This window comes from Nicotiana sylvestris, chromosome 3 (genome assembly GCF_000393655.2).
Source record: "Nicotiana sylvestris chromosome 3, ASM39365v2, whole genome shotgun sequence".
NCBI lineage: Eukaryota > Viridiplantae > Streptophyta > Magnoliopsida > Solanales > Solanaceae > Nicotiana > Nicotiana sylvestris.
Genome location: NC_091059.1, coordinates 159357213 through 159380418, shown reverse-complemented (window position 1 = coordinate 159380418; position 23206 = coordinate 159357213).

Below are 23206 nucleotides of genomic sequence, written 5' to 3'. Positions count from 1 at the left end.
TGATCAATTGTGTTGTTTGCATTTGGCATGTTTTGAAGACTGGAATGACGAAGGCATTTTGTTCTTCTATCTAAACACTTTATCCTTCGTTACCCCTTTTGAGCCTTATTTATTTTCTTTCATACCCCTCGTTCGGAATCAATAGCAACGACTAGGAAATACGAGCCTGGAAGGTAAAGAAAAAATAAAATAAAAAACGAAAAAAAAGGAAAAGAAAAAAAAATGAAAAAAAAAGAAAGTCAAAAAAAAAAAAGGAATTGGGAACTACGTTTGACCTGATTCCTCAAAGAGGATATGTAGGCGCTTCACGGCTCGGTCATAAGGTGCATAGTGTGCATAATGTGCATGGTATGCATGGTGTAATAAATAAATAAATAAATAAATTTAAATAAATAATCCCCAAGCAAGAAACTGGGGCAAGGGTTGCGCTCGTGGTAAGCAAAATTGGTTCCGAATGTTGTAATTTTTAACCCCAAATTTATTTTGTTTTTGAGCCTTTAATACCCTTTTTTTTCTAGCCTATCCAAAAACCCACATTACGGTCCAAAGAAAGACCTTCTGACCAGTCTGCAAAAGATGCCAAATCAGACAAATGAGAGTCTTACCGGTGAACATAACACTCTGTTCCACAACAGAAAAGACTCTAATCTCCAGCAGAGAGAGTCATACCGGCAACACTCCAAATCCCCAGCTGAAAAGTGATACAAATGAGAGAGTCTTATCGGTGAAAACCTTCACAGGCACCATAAGGCGATGAAAGCTGAGAGACAAACTAAAAATGAGAGAGACTTGATAGTGAAAACCCTTCGGGCACTACAAGTCGAATAAGATTGAGAATCAGATGGGGAATTGCCAATTGAAGATCTTGAAAGATGATTGACGGCGGAGGATAGGCCACATGTGCATGTCATGAACATTAGAGTCGGTGTCTGCGTTTGATAGGTTTTTGTTTATAGTTTCTTTTGTTAAAGAGTCATCTTTTTCCTTTGTCCTTTTATTCTGTTCCCTTTTATCTTTTATTTTCATAGAAATTTCCCCAGTAGAGTCTGTTTGGTCAGAACCAGTGGGAAATGACTTCAAAATAGGCCATCAGCTTTCCAAGATAAGATCTGACTAATACATCCAAGTGATATAGTCAGGAAGGAACAAGCGCGAGGCCAATGTCAAGAAAGATATCCCCAGCAAAAGGGAATTGACAAAGGGATCGACGAGTGTCAAGAGGGATATCCTTGCCGAAATCAGAGGTTATTAAAACCTCAAGGCCAAGGCCCGTGGACAAAACAAGTAGAGCAATAAGCATGATTTGGAAAATTCATGCGAGACTAAAAGGTCGGAAAAATGCAAGTCTCCAAGCCATGTCACGAAAGAAGAGGGATATCCCTAGCAGAAAAGGATTATCCCCAGCAAATAATATCGTCCCTGGTGGAATGCAGAGCAAGGAAGGAGAAAGGGAAAAGCCATCACAGTGGAGTATCACAACCAACTACCACGCTTTAAGCTAACAAATTTTGTTTGAGTTAAAACAGGTAAAGGAAATGGCATTGATGTCGGAAATGGATCACAACAAAATGGACCTAGTCTGACGATTTATCTCCTAGAGTCAAAATCTTGGTCTGATGAAATTGTTCTCCCAAGATAAAATCTTAGTCGGATGAATCTTTCTCCTAAGATCACAACAAATGGACCTAGTCTGACGATTTATCTCCTAGAGTCAAAATCTTGGTCTGATGAAATTGTTCTCCCAAGATAAAATCTTAGTCGGATGAATCTTTCTCCTAAGATCACAACAAATGGACCTAGTCTGACGATTTATCTCCTAGAGTCAAAATCTTGGTCTGATGAAATTTTTCTCCCAAGATAAAATCTTAGTCGGATGAATCTTTCTCCTAAGATCACAACAAATGGACCTAGTCTGACGATTTATCTCCTAGAGTCAAAATCTTGGTCTGATGAAATTGTTCTCCCAAGATAAAATCTTAGTCGGATGAATCTTTCTCCTAAGATCACAACAAATGGACCTAGTCTGACGATTTATCTCCTAGAGTCAAAATCTTGGTCTGATGAAATTGTTCTCCCAAGATAAAATCTTAGTTGGATGAATCTTTCTCCTAAGATCACAACAAAATGGACCTAGTCTGACGATTTATCTCCTAGAGTCAAAATCTTGGTCTGATGAAATTGTTCTCCCAAGATAAAATCTTAGTCGGATGAATCTTTCTCCTAAGATCACAACAAAATGGACCTAGTCTGACGATTTATCTCCTAGAGTCAAAATCTTGGTCTGATGAAATTGTTCTCCCAAGATAAAATCTTAGTCGGATGAATCTTTCTCCTAAGATCACAACAAATGGACCTAGTCTGACGATTTATCTCCTAGAGTCAAAATCTTGGTCTGATGAAATTGTTCTCCCAAGATAAAATCTTAGTCGGATGAATCTTTCTCCTAAGATCACAACAAATGGACCTAGTCTGACGATTTATCTCCTAGAGTCAAAATCTTGGTCTGATGAAATTGTTCTCCCAAGATAAAATCTTAGTCGGATGAATCTTTCTCCTAAGATCACAACAAATGGACCTAGTCTGACGATTTATCTCCTAGAGTCAAAATCTTGGTCTGATGAAATTTTTCTCCCAAGATAAAATCTTAGTCAGATGAATCTTTCTCCTAAGATAAGATATCAAATCCTAGTCTGATGAATTTTCTCCTAGGATAATAATTAAAAAAAATGAAAAATTTGAAAAAGAAGTCAGGCGTCCACCTGGAGAATGAGGATGAAAAATCGAAGAAGAAATCAGGAATCCACCTGGAGAACAAGGGAAAACAGTTGAATTATCAGAAATCAGGCGTCCACCTGGAGAACAAGGAAGGACAGTTGAAATAGCAATCAGGCGTCCACCTGGAGAATGAGGATGAAAAAAAAAATTGAAGAAGAAATCAGGCATCCACCTGGAGAATGAGGATGAAGAATTTAAGAAGAAGTCAGGCGTCCACCTGGAGAATGAGGATGAAGAATTTAAGAAGAAGTCAGGCGTCCACCTGGAGAATGAGGATGAAGAATTTAAGAAGAAATCAGGCGTCCACCTGGAGAATGAGGATGAAAAAATTGAAGAAGAAATCAGGCGTCCACCTGGAGAATGAGGATGAAAAATTTAAGAAGAAGTCAGGTGTCCACCTGGAGAACGAGGATGAAGAATTTAAGAAGAAGTCAGGAGCCAACCTAAAGAAAGGAATGGCGATGTATTGTTTGAAGTCAGGAGCCCGCCTGAAGAGAGGAATGGCGATTATTTTCAAAGTTGTTGTCAGGAGCCCGCCTGAAGAGAGGAAAGGCGTTTTAAAAAGTTGTTGAAATCTTGCCAACCTAAAGAAAGGAATGGCGATGTATGGTTTGAAGTCAGGAGCCCGCCTGAAGAGAGGAATGGCGATTATTTTCAAAGTTGTTGTCAGGAGCCCGCCTGAAGAGAGGAAAGGCGTTTTAAAAAGTTGTTGAAATCTTGCCAACCTAAAGAAAGGAATGGCGATGTATGGTTTGAAGTCAGGAGCCCGCCTGAAGAGAGGAATGGCGATTATTTTCAAAGTTGTTGTCAGGAGCCCGCCTGAAGAGAGGAAAGACGTTTTAAAAAGTTGTTGAAATCTTGCCAACCTAAAGAAAGGAATGGCGTGTATGGTTTGAAGTCAGGAGCCCGCCTGAAGAGAGGAATGGCGATTATTTTCAAAGTTGTTGTCAGGAGCCCGCCTGAAGAGAGGAAAGGCATTTTAAAAAAAAAATTGTTGAAATCTTGCCAACCTAAAGAAAGGAATGGCGATGTATTGGTGGAAGTCAGGAGCCCGCCTGAAGAGAGGAATGGCGAATTATTTTCAAAGTTGTTGTTAAAGTCAGGAGCCCGCCTGAAGAGAGGAATGGCATTCATTTTTGTTGTTAAAGTTGGGAGCCCGCCCATAGAACAGAGGCATACATTTCAGTCTTTAATTTTCAAGCATTGAACTTGGGAGCCCGCCCAGATAACAGAGGCATACATTTCAAGTCTTTAATTTTCAAGTATTGAAGTTGGGAGCCCGCCCAGATAACAGAGGCATACATTTCAAGATCAAGTCAGAGGACAATAAAACAGAGGGTTACAATAGGAATCCCCAGCAGGAAACAATAAAATTCCCCGGCACCGGGAAACAGAAGGTTGCAACAAGAGGTCACAGTACAAACTCAAGTACATGTGTCAAAAGAAGTAAAGCACCGAAAGAAATGCAAGCAGACAAGGAAGCAAGGCAACAAAAACAAATTGTACTCTAGCCTAGCTTCTTGTTTTTTTTAAGCACGGTGTAACAAGGAGATCGGTAAGCAGTAGTAATAGCATGCAACAACAGTAACATTACAGTCCAACGGTAGTCCCAGCTACCAAAGCTTCCCGAACTACATTGACCTGATTCCTGTTTAGCCCAGGATATGTAGGAAACCTTTGAAGCAAAGGTTCGGTCAAATCTTTTTCAAAAAATGCTTCACACAGAGTACTCGGATGGGCAAAAAATCGCTCGCTTTATCTTTGCACGAAAACCCTTCGTGTCTTCGGGCAAAGAGGGGCAGCTGTAAGCACGTGATTTTTGCCCAATATGAGAAATACTCCCAAAAAATGCAAAATAAAATGATTTTTCTTGATGTGCAATTTTGAGTGTTTTTGTGATATTTTTGGATAATTATTTGTATTTGTCTGTGTTTGCTTATTTGTTAAATTAATAAAAAATACAAAAATACGTCGCATTTTGCATGTAGGATTTAATTCTATAATTGTTACTAATTAAATTTGTTTACAAAAAATGAAAATTACAAAAATAGGCATCTTTTGCATTTTTAGCATTTAATGTCCAAATATACAATTTTATGCTTAATTATTACTTAATTGTGCGTTAATTGTTATTTGGAGTTAATTTGCACTTTTATAACTTAATTTAGTTCTTAATAATAGTTTAAGTATTTTTATAATTTAGTTTTAGAAAAATAAAAGAAGAAAAGAGAGCGAAAATATAAAGAAAGTCGGAATTAGGCCTCTTCTTCAATTTCAAGACATAGGCCCAAAAAATGGCCCAATCTTCCCTACGACCCAGTCCATTGCGAACTGGGTCGACCCAGTCCATAACCCAACTCCCCCTCTTCATTTTCATTTTTCATTTTTTACAAAACAAAACAAAAGAAAAAACCAAAAACCCTAAAAAACCTAAGAAACACATCCGCCCCTCCCCTCCCTTTGCTTCATCTTCTCCAACCTCCAACCCCCAACCTCAAGCAGCCATGGCTGTTCCTCCCCACACCACACACACAACCACGTCGACAACACACACTCACACACAACCACGACGACGTAGCACACACACAATCCGCGGCTTCACCAACATGAACGACCATCCATGTTCGATTCCTCCATTGTCGTTTCTGTTGCATCGTCTGCTTCTTCTGCTGCTGCTGCACGTCGAGCAGTTGGTTCGAAGCCACTCCGTCGCCACTGTTTTGTCGTCAACCAAGAAGACCACGCTGCTGCTTCTTCGTCGCAGCTGCTGCCCGTGTCCGCCATTGACGCAACCATTTCTGCTGCTCGACGTGCGCTGCTGCCTCTTCGCCATGACCAGCACTGCTGTTCACGTTTTTGTTACTGTGTTGCTGCTATTCCATCGCTGCTGCCTTCCTTCTCGCGTCTAGCCATGGCTTCTACTGTTCACGCAGCTGTGGCTGCATCGTCACTTCATATTCTTCGCGAAAACCCTCCCAAACGCACCCCAACTGCTGCTGCTCACATTTCCGCCATGGACGAGCAAGCTTTGGTGCTGCCATGGCCAGCTGCGGACTGCTGCTCCTTCCTCTCCATCTTCTTCGTTTATTCGTCGTTGTTTCGAATCGGTTAGTTGGTTTATGTTTTCAAATTTCGTCCATATTTTTTTTGTTGTTCGTTGTTTTTCGGATTCAAAATCGATAAATGATTCAATGTTTGTTTTGTTTATCGTTTGAATTAATTTTTAGTTCATGTTCATGTGTTATTTGTTAAATTAATTTTCAGATTTTTAAATAGAAGTTTAATTAGTTGTTTTCATATTCATTTCATGTTTGTATTATTGTTTAAATGAATATTTGTTAGTTTGATGTTTGTTAGATTCAAATTGAAATTTAATTAACTATTTCTTCAATTTGTTTCATGTGTTTATGTATTGTTAGAAATTGTTAATATTGTTAAGTTCAAGTTTAAGTTCATAATTGTTTCTTCGTCGATCTTGTTATTTGTCTAAAGAATTTAGTTGTGTTAGAGAAATATGTTGGTTTAATCGTTTAATCCGTCATGTTTGTTGTCTTAAAATAGATTCATTCATGTTCATACTTTGTTTGGATGATCTTGAATCCGAATTTTGTATAGTTTGATTTCTTGTTTACCATTTATGATTATTGCTTGAATTGTTCTCATAATCTTGTTTAAAGTTTAATATAAGAATTGTTTGTTGTAATGTTGTTAGAGTTGATTTTAAGTTCAATATGATTGAATTTAGAAATCTTCATACTTTGTTTGTTGTTGTTGAATCCGAAAATAGGATTGTTTGTTGCTAAAATATTGTTCAATCAAATTTTAGTTGTTCTTTGTTGTTCAATTCGTGTTCATGTGATTTGTTGTTGAAATGTTGTTAAAATCGTGTTCATGTGATATTGTTGTTATGATGTTCATCCATGTTCATATTGTTGTTTGAACATTGTTAGAAATTGATCATATTGTCTATATTTTGGTTAAGTTTGATTAATTGATGTGTTATAGCTGATGGGTAGTTTGGTAAATTTGTAGTACGTTCAGGGGTAGTTTGGTAATTTCAGTAAGGTCGGAAGGGGTAGTTTAGGAATTGTACATTTTGAAATTGTTTATTTGAAGCATGGGGGACAAAATGAAATGGGGTGGGTTGTGATATGATTATTTAATATAAAGGGGGGACAAGATTTAAATTAAAGGGGAATCTTGCATTATTTTAAATAAAGCATGGGGGACAAAATATAATGGGGTGGTGTGATATGTTTATTTAATGTAATGGGGATGAGTGGAAAGATAATGGGTTGGGTAGAGAAAAAGTATTGATTTAATTGATTAAAAGATTTATGGGATGGGATTATATATATGGGAAGTCTTGAACACAAGACATAACAAGAATACAGAGAGAACAGAAAAGATACGAGAAAAAATACAGACACAGATAGAGAAAAAAACGGACAGAGAATAGAAGAGAGAAAAATTCCGAAAAATATTTAAGCTTTCAAAATAAAAATAAAAGCTAAAAAATCTACTGCTTTCTTTCTTTGTTTGAAATTAGTATTAATGGTTGTTGTTTCATTTAAAGCTTAAAGCTTTTGTTTTTGGGATTACTACTCCACCGGTTTGTACTGGGTTGTTACTGTTGCTGGGCAGTTGTTGATGTTGTACTGTTATTACTGCCGCTGATTCTCATCTTCATTTTCTTGCTTCCAATATCAGGTACATATCTGTAAATTCATGTCATGAAAAGCTTCAACATGACATATTAATGAAGTTCGGGAATTATAATTCTGTTTTCCATTCGTTCAAGTTCATTAGTTTAAAATTTGGTTTTGTTTCAGTTGATTAATATAGTAGTACGTTTGTCGTGATGAATATAAGATAATTGTTACCTCTTAAAGTTCGTATAAGTGTTGTAATAATATCACCTATTTCGGAATTTTCATTAAGTGAAGTCATGATTGAATTATCAAGGTAGGGAACATGACATAAAATGGGTCATTAATTACATCCCGTAATATTGTTAGCTAAATGTAAAGTAGAATGGAAGTATCAAGAAATTACATTATTAGTATATCTTGTAAAAAATCTGATTTTTGGTTTAGATTGATATAAGTTGTATGTTCATATATGGCATGATGATGAGTATATATATAATCATATATGGAAGGTGATTTGATATAGCTCGTTACGATGTTAGAGTGTTATGAATGTTTTAAGACGGACAATTGTGTTGCATGTAAGGCAATTTTATTCAATCGATTTGTATAATAATTCCCTTTCTTATCAACTTGATGCCTATCTACCATCATAAACAAATTAATCAAACGATTATAATTTTGGATTAAAAAACAATTAATGTAGAAGGTGATTAGGTTTATAGATTATAACATTTTTTTAGCATTCGCTTCAAATAGAACAATGAAAATTCTTCAAAAATATCACTTCCTTACATCCATTCTTTCCCAATTTTTATACATAATTTGCATGTTGTCTATTTGGGTAGGCAAATATTGTATTCATTAAATGGTAGTATTAATCACATATTTATTTTTACTCCACAAATTCGAATGGTTTGAGGAATATAATTCATACGCGAAAAACATAAATTGCGACCAACGTCCAATAAATTGTAAATTCTTTTTAAGGAATTTAGAGACTAAAAGAATATTTATTTCTCATGATGTTCACATAAAAATACGTGGATATAATAAACAATTTGTAAACAAATTTATACTACCATCAAGAATATTTTTGTGATTAGGGATACGTTCGCGTAACCTAATTATATTTCTAAAGGCAATTCGGATTATGCGTTCGCGCAACTTCGATCGAATATTTAATAAAAGGGATTTCTCGGAGAATATCATTATTAATTTCATAAAAACCCGAGATGTGAGGTTCACTACTTAATTATACAAAAAGGGCGAATATTCTTGATTTTATTTAAAGCATAATTTCGAAAATAATTATTTTAATAAAAATATTATCTATATTATTGTGTACACGTGCGCGTGACACAACTCCGCATGTTTTAAAAAATATAATTTATAACACGAATATACGTACGCGTGATTCGATTCAAAGAAGGGACTTTAAATCTAAATAGAAGCGGTAACAATAAAATCATGCAATAAAAAATGTATTTAGCAAATCAAAATAATCAAGCCGAATATAACAGTTGAGCGACCGTGCTAGAACCACGGAACTCGGGAATGCCTAACACCTTCTCCCGGGTTAACAGAATTCCTTATCCGGATTTCTGGTGCGCAGACTGTAATACAGAGTCATTATTTTCCTCGATTCGGGATTAAAATAGGTGACTTGGGACACCCTAAATCTCCCAAGTGGCGACTCTGAAATAAAGAAATAAATCCTGTTTCGACTGTCCTTTAATTGGAAAAAACTCCCTTGCACCCACGCGGGCGCGGAAAAAGGAGGTGTGACAACTATAATGTCTGAACTTTCAAATAATTAAAATATTGAATAATTTTTAAAAATATTAACAAACTACATATTTAGTTACATCTCAAAAATTAAATAATCAATAAACTTTATAAATACTGTAATTTAAAATAATACTCCTTCATAAATAAGTATAATTATAGTAAAAGAGTAAAAGTCTCATAATTTTGGGAGACATAAAGCTAAGAAATAAAGAGCATTACAAAGTGAAGATATAAATTTCGGCTATTCATTTTCAAAAACAATATTCAAATGATATTTACCTTCACTATGTTCTCACTCAAATAGTAAAATGCAATACTATGACTCGATATTTTAGTTAATCTCAATCTTCATATTTAAACATATGAATAGAACTTTTATCATTCATTTGTTAAATTATTTTGAGGGTCAATATTACTAATTAGAAAATTTGACATATGATTTACGTAGTAACTCCCGAACGCTGAGGATAGGCGTGTTCAGGATGCACAATTGGACATTTGAGATGTAAGCCTCACAAAACTAAGCCTCACACATGAGTCGCCGCAACAAGTATCTCGCCAAGGAATGAGTCATGGACGAGTCCCAAAAAGACTTTTAAGACATTAATCGACAATCACATAACTCATCTATTCGGAGGATAACTATCACAATATTTTTAAAGTATAACAATATAAACAATGTTGTTTTGATTCTAAACAAAGAATAATTTCACAATTAAAAATACAAAAAAATTCAACATTAGATGTACATGTTCGTAATTATCGGATTATATATGATTTAAAGTAAAACTCATTTTTTATATTTGTATCAAATGTCATAACTTTTATGATATTTTGTTCAAACATCGTGTTTTTATTATATTGTATATCAAATATCATTATTTGTTTTACATTTGTATCAAATGCCGTTATTTTATTGACATCTTATATCAAATGTTATTTTTTGCAATATTTAGTATCAAATGTTGTAGCTTTTACGACATTTCTTGATAAATGTTGCAATGTTTACGACATTTCTTCATAAATGTTGTTGTTTTTACGATATTTTGCATCAATTGTCATTTTTTACAACATTTAGTATCAAATGTCATTGTTTTTATGACATTTTATATCAAATGTCGTAACTTTGACGATATTTCTTCATTAATGTCATTTTTATTATGACATTTTGTATCAAATGTCATATTTTGATGACACTTAGTATCAAATGTCGTTTTTTTCCTGACATTTTGTATCAAATGTCGTAGTTTTTATGATATTTGTTCATAAATGATATAAATTTCATATTTTCTCGATATTTATTTAAAATGTCACTAAATAAATGTCGTTGTATCCTCACTTTCTTGTAGTGGAGCTGAGCTGTTGCTCAAACTGAGAATACAAAATAGGGGACGAATTTATTTTTTGGTTTTTAAATATTATAAGCTATAAAAAAATTCTTATTAGCTATAAATATTTATTTTATTTAACTACAATTATTATAAATAATTATAAACTATAAGCATAATCTTTAAAAAATATATATATTAACTAGGTAATTACTATTAATAGATTATAATAGCATGTATGTAAAGGAATTTTTAAGTTATATTTAAGTATATGAGTAATTTCATACACACGCATAAACTATATTGTAATTGATGATCAATCTTATACATTACTACGTACTAATAATTAATGAATTGATAAACCAATATAATATTATTCTATTAATTGATATAATAGTATTCATTGTTTGTATTATAACAGAGTTAATGAATTACATTCATTCATCACTAGGTTATAAGTCGATGAATCAATTATAACAGATTATAAGTCCAGACGTTTTGTTTTTAATATTCAACAATGCATCTGAGTAGGTTATACGTTGATGAATCAATTTACACACAGATGTATTTGATGAAAAATTATATATACTAATTAGGATCTTGACAAGTCTATCAATCCCTAAAAGAACCCGACTAGACTATATATACTAACATTGTTCATAATTAAGATGCCCTTTACTATGTTTCTTTCTTCGGTGTGTTTCTTGATATGGTGTCCATCTAATTCAAAAGAATTTGGTAGCCAATTTTATTGACTTGGTTTGATTTGGTAGCCAACCTTGTTGAATTGGTATGATTTGGTAGCCAATTTTATTTACTTGGTTTTGGTTTGGTATCCAACGTTGTTGAAATTGTGAAAAGGGTGTTCAAATTGTCAATAATTGTAGGCTTTAAAGAGTGAGGTTTTGGCTATAAAAGGAGAGCTTTAACTCTCATTTCTACACACCAACAAAGAAAGAAAAGAGAGAGAGCAAGGTATTTCATAAACTATAAGAAAATAGTTTGTGAAGAAAAATAGAGTGTGAGAGATATTACAGTGAGGTGAAAAAAGCAAAAGAGTGTTTATTTCTTTTTAGGGTGTAGTAGTCTTAGGAGTATTTTTACTCGTTACTACACAATGTAAAATTCCTCGCTATAGTGATATCAGTTGTTCTTCATGACCGTGGTTTTTTCCCTTATTTAGAAGGGTTTCCACGTAAAATATTGGTGTCATTTCTGCTGCATTTTTATTCTTGCTGATTTAACCATAACTTAGTGGTCTACGTTTATCACTAATACCATGAATATTATTTTACGGGGTTTATTCCCAACAAGTGATATCAGAGGCAAGGTCTTGTCTGAGTATGCTCTGTGGTTGCAGTACAGTCTGAACTTCCACATCAGAAAAGAATTGCTTTGGTCTCCTAATAAATAATATTTGTATTTGTGATAAACGATGGAAGCCAACACTAGTAGAATTGTTACTTTGAATGACACAAATTATGTCCTCCATGTCAAGAATTTTTATCAACCTGCCTTCACCACTATAACGCCTGATAATAAATCAGATGAAGAGCGGAGTTTGTTACACAGGCAGATTTGCGGCTTTATTAGATAGTGGGTTGACGATAATATTTTGGACCATATTTCTGGGGAGACACATGCTCGGACCCTATGGGAGCACCTTGAAAGTTTGTATGCTCGAAAAACTGGAAACAACAAGATGTTTCTGATAAAGCAAATGTTGGGTTTAAAATACCACGAATGACAGATCATCTGAATAATTTTCAGGGGATCATGAACCAGTTATCTGCTATGGGTATTAAATTTGATGAAGAAATTCAATTCTTGTTTCTACTTGGTTCCCTACCAGATTCTTGAGAAATTCTTAGAACTTCATTATCAAATTCTGCTCCGGATCGTGTGATCTCTATGGATCTTGCCAAGAGCAGCATTTTAAATGAAGAGATGAGAAGAAAATCTCAAGGTTCCTCCTTATCAGATGTCTTGGTGACTGACTCTAGGGAGAGAAGCAAGAATCAGGATTCTCAAAATAGAAAACATAATAGAAGCAAATCCAGAAGCAGACTTAAAAATATTGAGTGCTATCATTGCGGGAAGAAAGGGAACACACAGAAGTTCTGCCAGATTTTGAAAAAGGAGAATAAAGACAAGGAAGAACAAAAAGAAGATTGCAATCGTGTGGCCACCGTCACTACAGAAGATCTTGTTACTGTCCTTGATGCAGATCTGATAAATATTGCTTGTGATGAATCAAGCTGGGTTGTGGACAGTGGTGCCGCATCTCATGTGACATCAATGTAGGAATTTTTCTCATCCTATACTCAGGGTGACTATGGAACTTTGAGTATGGGTAATGAGACTGTATCTAGGGTGGCTGGTGTTGGAACGATTTATTTGGAAACTAGTGTTGGAACTAAACTAGTTTTAAACAATGTAAAGCATGCACCTAATGTTCGTTTGCATTTGATCTCCGTTGGTGTTTTGGATGATGAGGGATATGTCAGTACCAATGGTGCTGGAAAGTGGAAGCTCACTAAGGGTTCCATGATTGTGGCTCGTGGGAAAAAATGTCGTGGTCTATACTGGACTACGACCTCTACCTGTGTTGATATGGTGAATGCCGTTGAGAGCAATAACTCTTCAACGTTATGGCATAAGAGGCTTAGCCACATTAGAGAAAAAGAACTAAATGTTCTGGCCCAGAAGGAATTGTTGTCAAATTTTGAAAGTGCAAAATTAGAAAAATGTGAGCATTCTACAAGAAAGAGTTTCTTTCCAGTCTTATCCTCCTTCAAGAAAGATAGAGTTACTTGAGTTGGTGCATTCAGATTTATGTGGTCCAATGAAGACAAGGACTTTGGGTGGTGCACTTTATTTTGCTACTTTATTGATGATTGCTCAAGGAAACTTGGGTCTACATCTTGAAGACTAAAGACCAAGTGTTGGGTGTCTTTAAGCAGTTTCAGGCTTCAGTTGAAAGAGAAACTGGAAAGAAGTTGAAGTGTATTCATATTGATAACGGTGGTGAATATTGTTGACCCTTTTACGAATACTGTAAGCAACAGGGTATCAGACACCAGAAGACTACTCCTAAGACTCCTCAACTTAATGGTTTAGTAAAAAGGATGAACAAGACCTTGATGGAAAGAGTCAAATATTTGCTTTCTGAAGCAAAATTGCCGAATTCCTTTTGGGGTGAGGCTTTGTTGACCGCCGCACATGTTATTAATATATCCCTTGCGGTTACTTTGCAAAGTGATGTTCCAAACAGAGTTTGGTATGGCACGGATGTTTCCTATGACCACTTGAAAGTGTTTAGTTGCAAAGCTTTTGTACATGTACCTAAAGATGAGAGGTCAAAATTAACTGCCAAGACAAGGCAGTGCATCTTCATTGGTTATGACTGTGAGCACGTGATTTTTGCTTCACGGAAACTACTCCAAAAGAAATCGGAAAAGAAATAAAACAAGTTACCTTCGGGTACAATTTTGAGGATTTGTGTGACATTTTGATAATTGTTTGGTCCATAAATGCTCGCCTGCTATAGTTAAAAAATACAAAAAATACATATTGCGTGCATCTAGGAATTAATGGTACATTTAGGAATTAATTAACCATTATTTGGTTTTTAAAAGCGAAAAACACAAAAATATGCATTTTTATTCTATTTTTGTTGTCATGGTGATTTTAATAAATGATCTAATTCGTGTGATAACTGTTGTTAAGTGTTAATTAATATTTTTGTAATTTAATTTTGGGTTTTAGGAATTTTTTGTTTAATTATAAGAAGGAAAATACCGGATTTGGGCCAAAATTTAACTGAAAATCAGGCCTAAACCAATTTGCAACGACCTAGTCCAAACCAGGGTTCTAGGGATGCCCCCAAACTATGCCGCATAGGGCTTTTGATCTGAGCCATTCATCCATACTCATCCAACGGTCCACGATCGCGCCCGTAACCCGACCTGCGTACCCGGGTCGACCCAGCCCCTCATTAAAAACCAAAGGACCTCGTTTCTACCCCAAATGACCCTGTCCTGTCCCTCACCAATTAATCTAAGCCGTTGAGATCATTTGATCTAACGGCTCAAATTAATTGCCACATTCCGTATATAAGCCCCTCATCACACCCCATGCCCCTATCCGAACACCCCCTCTTCCATCGTCCCATTCAAACCCTAGCTCCGCCCTTCCATCCCCTCCCCGTAAACCCGGCGGCAACGATGCCAGTGACCACCAAAGTAACACCCCTGATGCACCCAACCACCCTGAACACGGATCTGCAAACCGTTGTATTCGAATCAACCTACACCGTCTTGAATCTTCTTCTGAAGATTCGATCCAAACCCTGATCTATACCAACCCACCCCCGTTTCACACCAGTCACTACCCTGGCTTCACTCGTGACCAAACCAAGCTTGGCTTGGTCCGAATCTACCCACAAACCCTCAAGCCCCAAATCGGAATGTTCAAACCCTAGAACACAAGAACTTTGGGAATCCGGCCAGTTTAAATGGAGGGTTGGGATCTAATAGACCTTAATCGAAGTGTTCTCGGTTGAGAACACCTCGATTAAAGTCTGTTCGACCTCAAATGGTCAAGTCCAGTCAAAGCTTGGGTCGTTTGTTGTGGAGCTTCCAGAGTAAGTTCTCTTTTTATTTTCTATTTTTGTTTGAATGTTGGTTGAGTTTGTTAACATGTTTAGTTAGTTTGTTTGGTATTTCTGATGTGTTCTTTCAATTTCCTCCATCTTCGTAAGAACTTTTTATTTGGTCGATTATTCTTCTGTTTATGGTTGATCAGTGTCGTCAAGTGTTCCATTCATGTTGTTCCTCTGTTTTGTGCAAAGTTGTCTGAAGCTATTTGGGACCCTGTTCGCATTATTTGTTTAATCGACTGATTGTTCTATGTTATAATTAGTATAGTCGATTAGATAAATGTCGTCGATTAGTTTTATAGGACTGAATGTTCAAATATTCTGATTCGTATAGCTTCATATGATTGATCGAATCATTGTCATTTAGCTGATTGTTTGACATTGTCTGTGAATGGTTTGTAGCTGCAGTGTAATAGCTAGAACTCAGTTTAGGGCAGTTTGAGTTTGAACTTTCAGAACTTCATAACTTCAGGCTGTTGAAGCAGGGTAAAACAGTAATAACCATGGGTTAACAGCGGTAGTTTGGGGGTGTGAAAAGATCAGAAATGGTTAGTTTAAGTGGGCTGACATTAGGGTACTGAAGTGTGATTAAACTAATATAATAGTGGGGAACAAAACTTGATAGCATGGGATGTTAGTTGAGTATTATAATAGGCCCATAACATTTGGTAATAATAAAATGAATTGATGGGGGATTAGTTGGGGATTGTCAGCTGCCCATGCCATTTGGGGCACGAAACACATGATAATGAGAAATAAAGGGGTATGGGCAGAGTTGAGGGATGAAGGGATCAAGACAGCCTGGGGCTTGCCTATATTTTGCCTATAAATAGGCTCATTTAGGTGGGGGTAAAGGGGTTGGACATCAGAAATTGAGAGAAACAGAGTGTTAAAGCTGAAACTCCCATTAAGGAGTTTGAGGCTGTTTTTCTGGGGTGATTGACAAAATGAGAAATTACTGCTTTCGTGCACCAGTCTACTGTGTTGGGACACTGTTGGATTTTAATTTAGCCTACCGGTTATTGTTGGGTTTTTCCTGCTGGGTTTGTTTGGTTTTTCCGAAATTACTGCTAGGTTTTCTCTTAAGTTGCTGCTGAGTTTTAGTCTGCCTCTGTTGTTGTTACTGGTTTGGGGCTCTTCGACTGATTGTGCTGCTGTGTTCTGCTGTGCTACTGCTACTACTGCTGACCCCTCTTCTACTGTATTTCTGTTCTTCTATCAGGTACACAACTTTATCATAGCTGTTGTAAGTCTGAAATTCGAAGCATGAATATGAAAGGGAGAACTGAAGTTTTAACATTAGCTTTGTATATTCCGAAATTTTAAGTTGTGTAATGCAGTAGCTAGTTTCATCTGTAAAACACATGTAGCAACTTTGCTATGTACAATTGAGTATCGAGCAGTAGTAAATGGATAGACTGCCCTGCGTGTTAGTGTAAAGAACCAATAACATAACGGTAGCATTCTGATATTTCAGTTTATTTCTTTATAAAGCATGTTTCAAATACGTATAAAGACTTTAGGTTAATTAACCAGTAATTTAAACTGTTTTAATTAGAAGACTCTTTTTATTTAGAGTCGTAATAGGTTTTTTTTTGTAACTGTTGATTCCATTTCTGCCTTATTGTGAATACCAAAAAGTGTACAAGTAAGTAGCAGGCCAGACCCTAAGAAATAAAAATGGCCCAGGTCCAGTTCTGCAACCGGTACGTTGGGCCTGGGCCCAAAACTGTGTTGCCCTCCATGTTTCTGTCTATCTTCGATGTTAACTATTTAGGTTCGAAATATTTTTCAATAATAACTCTCAAGCATGTATATAAATTAGGTACCTTTCTTCTTTTATTCTAGAGACAAACGAAATAGAAAACATAGTCGCTTTAGGATTATCCTTTTAAAAATATATGAGATGAGCCTTGTAAGCACGTGATTTTTGACCCTCCCCGAGAATTTTCACATTTTTAGTGTGAACATGTGAAATTGGGTCTAGTATAGCTATTTTAACTATTTTTACTTTATTTCGTTGCAAAAGAAAAATTACAAAAAAAAAGTATATATATAAATTTTAGTTTATGTATCCCTCATAAACTTGAAAAAATCAAAAATTGCACTTTATTTTGGTACTTTATATAAATTCGAAAATTAACAAAAAATATATATATAATTCTATTAATGTTTTGAAGTCATTTTAATACAAAAAATATTATTTCATATTTTTTGTCTTTATTAAAAAACGAAAATTACAAAAAAAATAGTTTTATTAATATTTTATAGTTATTTTAACTTTGAAAAATACAAAAAATATTACTTCATATTTTATCTTAATATTTACGAAAATTACCAAAAAATGGTTTTATTAATATTTTATAGTCGTTTTAACTTTGAAAAAATACAAAAATAGTACTTCATATTTTATCTTAATATTTACGAAAATTACAAAAATAGTTTTATTAATATTTTGTAGCTATTTTAAAACCTTAAAAATATTTAAAAAAAAGATATAGTTTTGTTAAATACTAGTCTTATTTTCGGTAGTTATTTTGCTTACATAGGACTAGTTAAGCAACGTGTTCCTATTTCTCGGGTCCGGGCAAAAGAATAATATTCGGGTTCAAACTACCCGGTTTTAGGCCTAATTTTCGGACCTAGCCCATAATAACCGTGTCCAGGACACGTGGGGAATCCCACCATGCGTGGGGAACATATGCCTTGAACCCCACCACGCGTGGGCTCATTTTTCTGGGCAAACCATGTCAAATACACGGACTAACACATTTGACAAAGGGGGAATTTTGGACTTTTGGTCAGAGAAAAAAAGAAGGGAAAAAACGGACTTTTGGATTTTTGAAGAAAATAGTATTGTTTCATCATCTTCTTCAGGAGAAGAAGGAAAAACCTACGGTCAACCTCCATAAAAACGATCCAGTTCCAACCAACGAAAAAGGGAACCACCTCCATCGTCGGACCCGACCTTCCCCTCGTCGACCACCGGCGTACACCACCCTACTCCAAAACCCTCACGTAAAACCACCCGCAAAACCTAGAAGATTACCGTCCGAACACCACCCCGTCTCCCTCCACCTCCGTCAACTGCTCAAACGACCATAACCACCGCCGAAACCACCATTTCCGACTTCTTCAAGTCAAACGACCCCCACGACCGCTGCTATCACGCAGCAGCTGCTATTTCTTCCTCGCCGGAACAGCTGCACCACCAGGTCACCTTCCACCGCGACCAAACGAACATCGTCCAAACACCACCACCAGTTCCAGCCATCCCACGCACCCCAGCAACACCCAGACAACCGCCCGTCAAGCAGTAGCCATCGCTACTGCATCGTCCAAACACCCCCTCCGTCAACTGCTCAAACAAACCTCCACAGCTGCTCCCCCACGTCCACCGTCGCCCAGCTCCCCCCAGCTCGCCTCCTTCCCCAGCAACGAACCAGTCACCATTAGCATTAGCATGCCCAGTTGCCGTCGTTTCTTCGCTATCGTCGCGCAGTCCGTCTGAGTTCGTCGTCGGGTTGTGCTCGTGGTTTCCGGTCTGATATCGTTGAGTTTGACATCGAGGTTCCGTCATTGGAGAGGTTTCCGATAGTGGTCGGGACAGTTTGGTTGTTGTTCTCGCTTCAAACAGGTGCATACACATTTCCAAACGTGTTATATTTGCTTAAATGGAATGAAATGATGTGGATTTCCTATGCACTGTTTGTGTATCGGATTTGTTGAATGTCTTTTCCTTTGTTTCGTTATTTTAAGTAGCTATTTGACATTTTGTTTTCTTCATGTTTAAATTGTTGTTATCCAAATATTTGTCGTAATAGAGGTTTGCATGAAAGGTGTTAATTATTTAGTTTGTCTTAATAGTTGTTTATACATGTGGTAGTAATGTTGAAATTATAGTAGCAATTTTAATTCCGCGGAAAAATACTCGCTTCATCAAATAGGTTCAATCTATAACCTATGACCTCGCAAAGTAGCAAAGAATGTAGTTATTTTAGCCTTATCCTTTTTTTTCCTTTTGAAAAAATAAATAAATAAACAAATAAATAAATAAATAAATAAAAAATAAAAAAATAATAAAGAATAAAATGAGACGAGCCTCGCCGAATAAAAGGGACAAATTGCGGGGCCCTCACAAAATATATGTATTAAATACTTAGATTCCGGGATGGGCCGTTTAACAAATTTCACGGCCCTCCCCACAAATAATAATGCGTTGGTTGCTTTAGGCGCATCTTAATAATGTATCTCCCTAAACTCGGGTGCACATTTATGTGACCCAAATCTAAATCTCAATGGAATCGAAATGTGTCTCTAATCACGGGTACATTGACTGTGACGTGGTATGAGATGCATTTCCATGACGTTGCAAATTCTTTTTTGAATGAGACGAGCCTCGCCAAATAAAAATGCAAATTGCGGGGCCCTCAATAAATACTTGTTTAAAATTACTTAGAATTCAGGAGGGTCGTTTAGCGAATTTCACGGCCTCCGCAAAATAATAACGCGATAGTCTCTTTAGGCGCGTGTTTAATAATTTACTTTCTTAAGCTCGGGTGTGCATTTCATGCGACCCAAAGCCAAATCTCAAAACATCAAATAAAATGCGTTCCGGATTGTGGGTGCATTTCATGTGACGCAGTCCAAAGACGTGTTTTAAGCGATGTTCACATTCTTGTAAAAACAATAATAATAAAGCGGTTAAAAGTTAAAATTTGCACATAAGTTCATACTTGTATAAAATCAGATAATCAAGCCGAATATAACAATTGAGCGACCGTGCTAGAACCACGGAACTCGGGAATGCCTAACACCTTCTCCCGGGTTAACAGAATTCCTTATCCGGATTTCTGGTACGCAGACTATAATATAGAGTCATTATTTTCCTCGATTCGGGATTAAAATTGGTGACTTGGGACACCCTAAATCTCCCAAGTGGCGACTCTGAAATAAATAAACCTATCCCGTTTCGATTGTCCTTTAATTGGAAAAAACTCCCCCTGCGCCCCCTCGGGTGCGGAAAAAGGAGGTGTGACAGCTCTGGCGACTCCGCTGGGGACTTTGGACCCAGAACCAATGGTTCAGGGTTAGAAATTCGAGCTTAGATAAATTGTTATATTTGGCTTTATCTGATTTTTTACATGTTTTAAGCCTAATGTGCTAAATGTTGCTTTTACCGCTTTGATATTATGTGAACTGTATATAAATTGTGCCGAAACCCATCTTCTCTCTGAGTCTTCTAAATCATGAAGAAGGGCGTACTTCGTATGACTTCTTTTCTGTATAGTGTCAAATCCCAATTTAGAACGAGGTTCGGATAAGTTGCTAAGCCGGTGAAGCTTCTGTATTCCCGGTACGCTGCCCCCCCTCGGCTCGAGCTGTCCGCTCGGGTAAGCCAGGTCTAGAACAAACACCCAGGTTCTGAACCTAGTATAACAAAGCCACATGCCGGATCCCTAGTAGGAACGTTTATTTGCATCATGTGCATTTGACTTAGGGGACTCAACACAGGGGTTGGGTCCGTCTAGGACAAGCAACCTGAAAATAATAGACCAGCTTTTGGCATCCTATGTGCTACATGTTGTATTTAGTCAAGGGCGAATGAGTCATTTGGTCATTTCCAGCATGGTGTTATTTTAATCAAAGCATGAGGAACATTTGTGGAATCCAAGGAGCCTTGGAATTCCCTATGTCCCCCACGCTTCATTTTTGGGAAAAGCACCTAGGGAACATTTGTGGAATCCAAGAAGTCTTGGAGTTCCCATATGTCCCCCACGCTTCATTTTTGGGAAAAGCACATGGGGAACATTTGCGGAATCCAAGAAGTCTTGAAATTCCCTATGTCCCCCATGCCACATTTTTGAAAACATAAAGAATATAAAAAATAAAATATATATGTATATATATAAAAAAAATAATAAAAAAAAAAACATTGAAAATTCGAAAAAAAAAAAGATTGTGTATGTTTTCATCATCATCCACAAATTAGAAAATAGTGGAAAAGAGGAGAAAATAACAGTGTAGAGATATAACTACTTATTGTTAGAAAAAAAATAAATGTCCAAGTAGTGTCGAAACTCTGCCGAAATTTTGAAATAATAAAAAATGTGTGTTAGTTTGCTTTATTAAAAGCAAAGGGAAAAAAAAAGTCGTCGCTCTGTTTTGTTTTTCAAAAAAAAAAAAGAAAAAAAGGAGAAAGATATATAGTTTGTCTTGCCATTAAAAAGAAAATGAAAAAAGAGTCTTATTTTAAAAAATAAAAAAATGTTTTTTTTATTATTTATTTGCTTATGAAAATGCAAAAAAAAAAATATATATATATATAAAAGAAAAAAAGGAGTCTTTCATTATCTGTCGCAAGTATATATATTTAAAAAACCCAAAAAGTTTTTCTTATTTTCCAAAAAATTTATATATATCCTTATCTATTGCAAGAACAATTGTCTTGCCAAAAGTTTTTAAAATCCCAATTCTCAAAACAAATAATCCAAAAATATTTTCCATTATTAACTTCTTTAGAAAGTCTTTCCATTATTTTGATTCTTCCAAAAATTTAAATAAACAAAATAAGAAAAAAAATATAAAAAAAAAATCCGAGAATATTTTGATTCTTCTTTCAAAATTGAAAGGGAATTCAAAATTCAAAAAAAAAACATTTTTTAAAGCATTTCTTTTATTAAAGGTAAAATTCCGAAAAATACTTTCTTCTTCTTCTTTAGAATTAAAAAAAAAAGCAAATGAAATTCAAAAATATATCTTAGAAGTATTTCTTTCAAAAAAAAGATCAATCAAAAATCCAAAAAAAATATACTTCATTTCTTCTTTTAAAGTAGTTCTTTCACAAATTCAAAAAAAAGGTTAGTTCATCTACTTATTCCTTATTTACCCGAACTACGCGGGTTTGATTCTCACCGGATGTGAGATACGTAGGCAACCCTCATCGGGTCCAACCCCACCTTCTCAAAAAAAAAAAAAAGAAGAAGAAGGAATGTTTTATGTTTTTCGTTAATTTGTTTGTTTGTTATGAATGAAAAATAATAGTCTATTTGATTGTTGTGGGAAAAATAATAAAAACAAAAAAAAATATAGAAAATGGAAAAGGGTCCTCTCAAAAATAGTTTATTCACCCGAACTACGCGGGTTTGATTCTCACCGGATGTGAGATACGTAGGCAACCCTCATCGGGTCCAACCCCACCTTTTGCTAAAAAAGCCAAAAAAAAACAAATAATAATAATAATAAAAAAAAATACATGTCAAATTTTAGTTTTGTCATAAAGAAGTCGGGTGACGCTGTTTTATCAAGACATAGCCGAATGTTCCCGAAAGGGACGCCGGAAGGCTGACTTTGCATAAACAGCCACCTTTTGGGTCATGTTTTGGATTTGGTCCAATTGGCCCACACAGCCTTAAAAATCTTCGTCCCCGAGACGTCGAAAGGCCGTGTTTGCAACACAAGGGTTTTGTCGTAATTTGAAAAAAAAAAACAAAGAGTAAACGGTCAGGTGAATACCGTTCAAATTTTGTCATAATAAGCCGAGCCAGCTTCGGCCGCGTCTTAAACCGTTCTTGCCGAAATAGCCTTAGAGTATCTTTCAGTTGTCGAAAGGTTATTTTCGTAAAAGAATGGACAAGTTTGTAAAGCGTCATAAAATAATCCTCCTCGGCCTCAAAATTCATGTGAGAGTTGGAAAGGGCCACGTTTGCAAAAACAACCATTTGGTTAAAATTAGCAAATGGAAGAAGGAAGTTGGCCATTTGTTTTTGAAGTTTGTAAACCTTTTGATTAAAATAGGCGGGTTGTTTGATTTTCAAGTTTGTAGGTCATCTTTAAACCTTTGAAACCCAGTTTGTTTTAATATGAAAAGTGAAAAGAAAAAAATGTTCATTATTGTTTATCTTTATTGGTCCGAACTACGCAAGGTCTGATTCACGCAGGGACGTGATACGTAGGCAATCTCCATAAGATTCGACCACCACTAAAATAAAAAAATAAAAAAA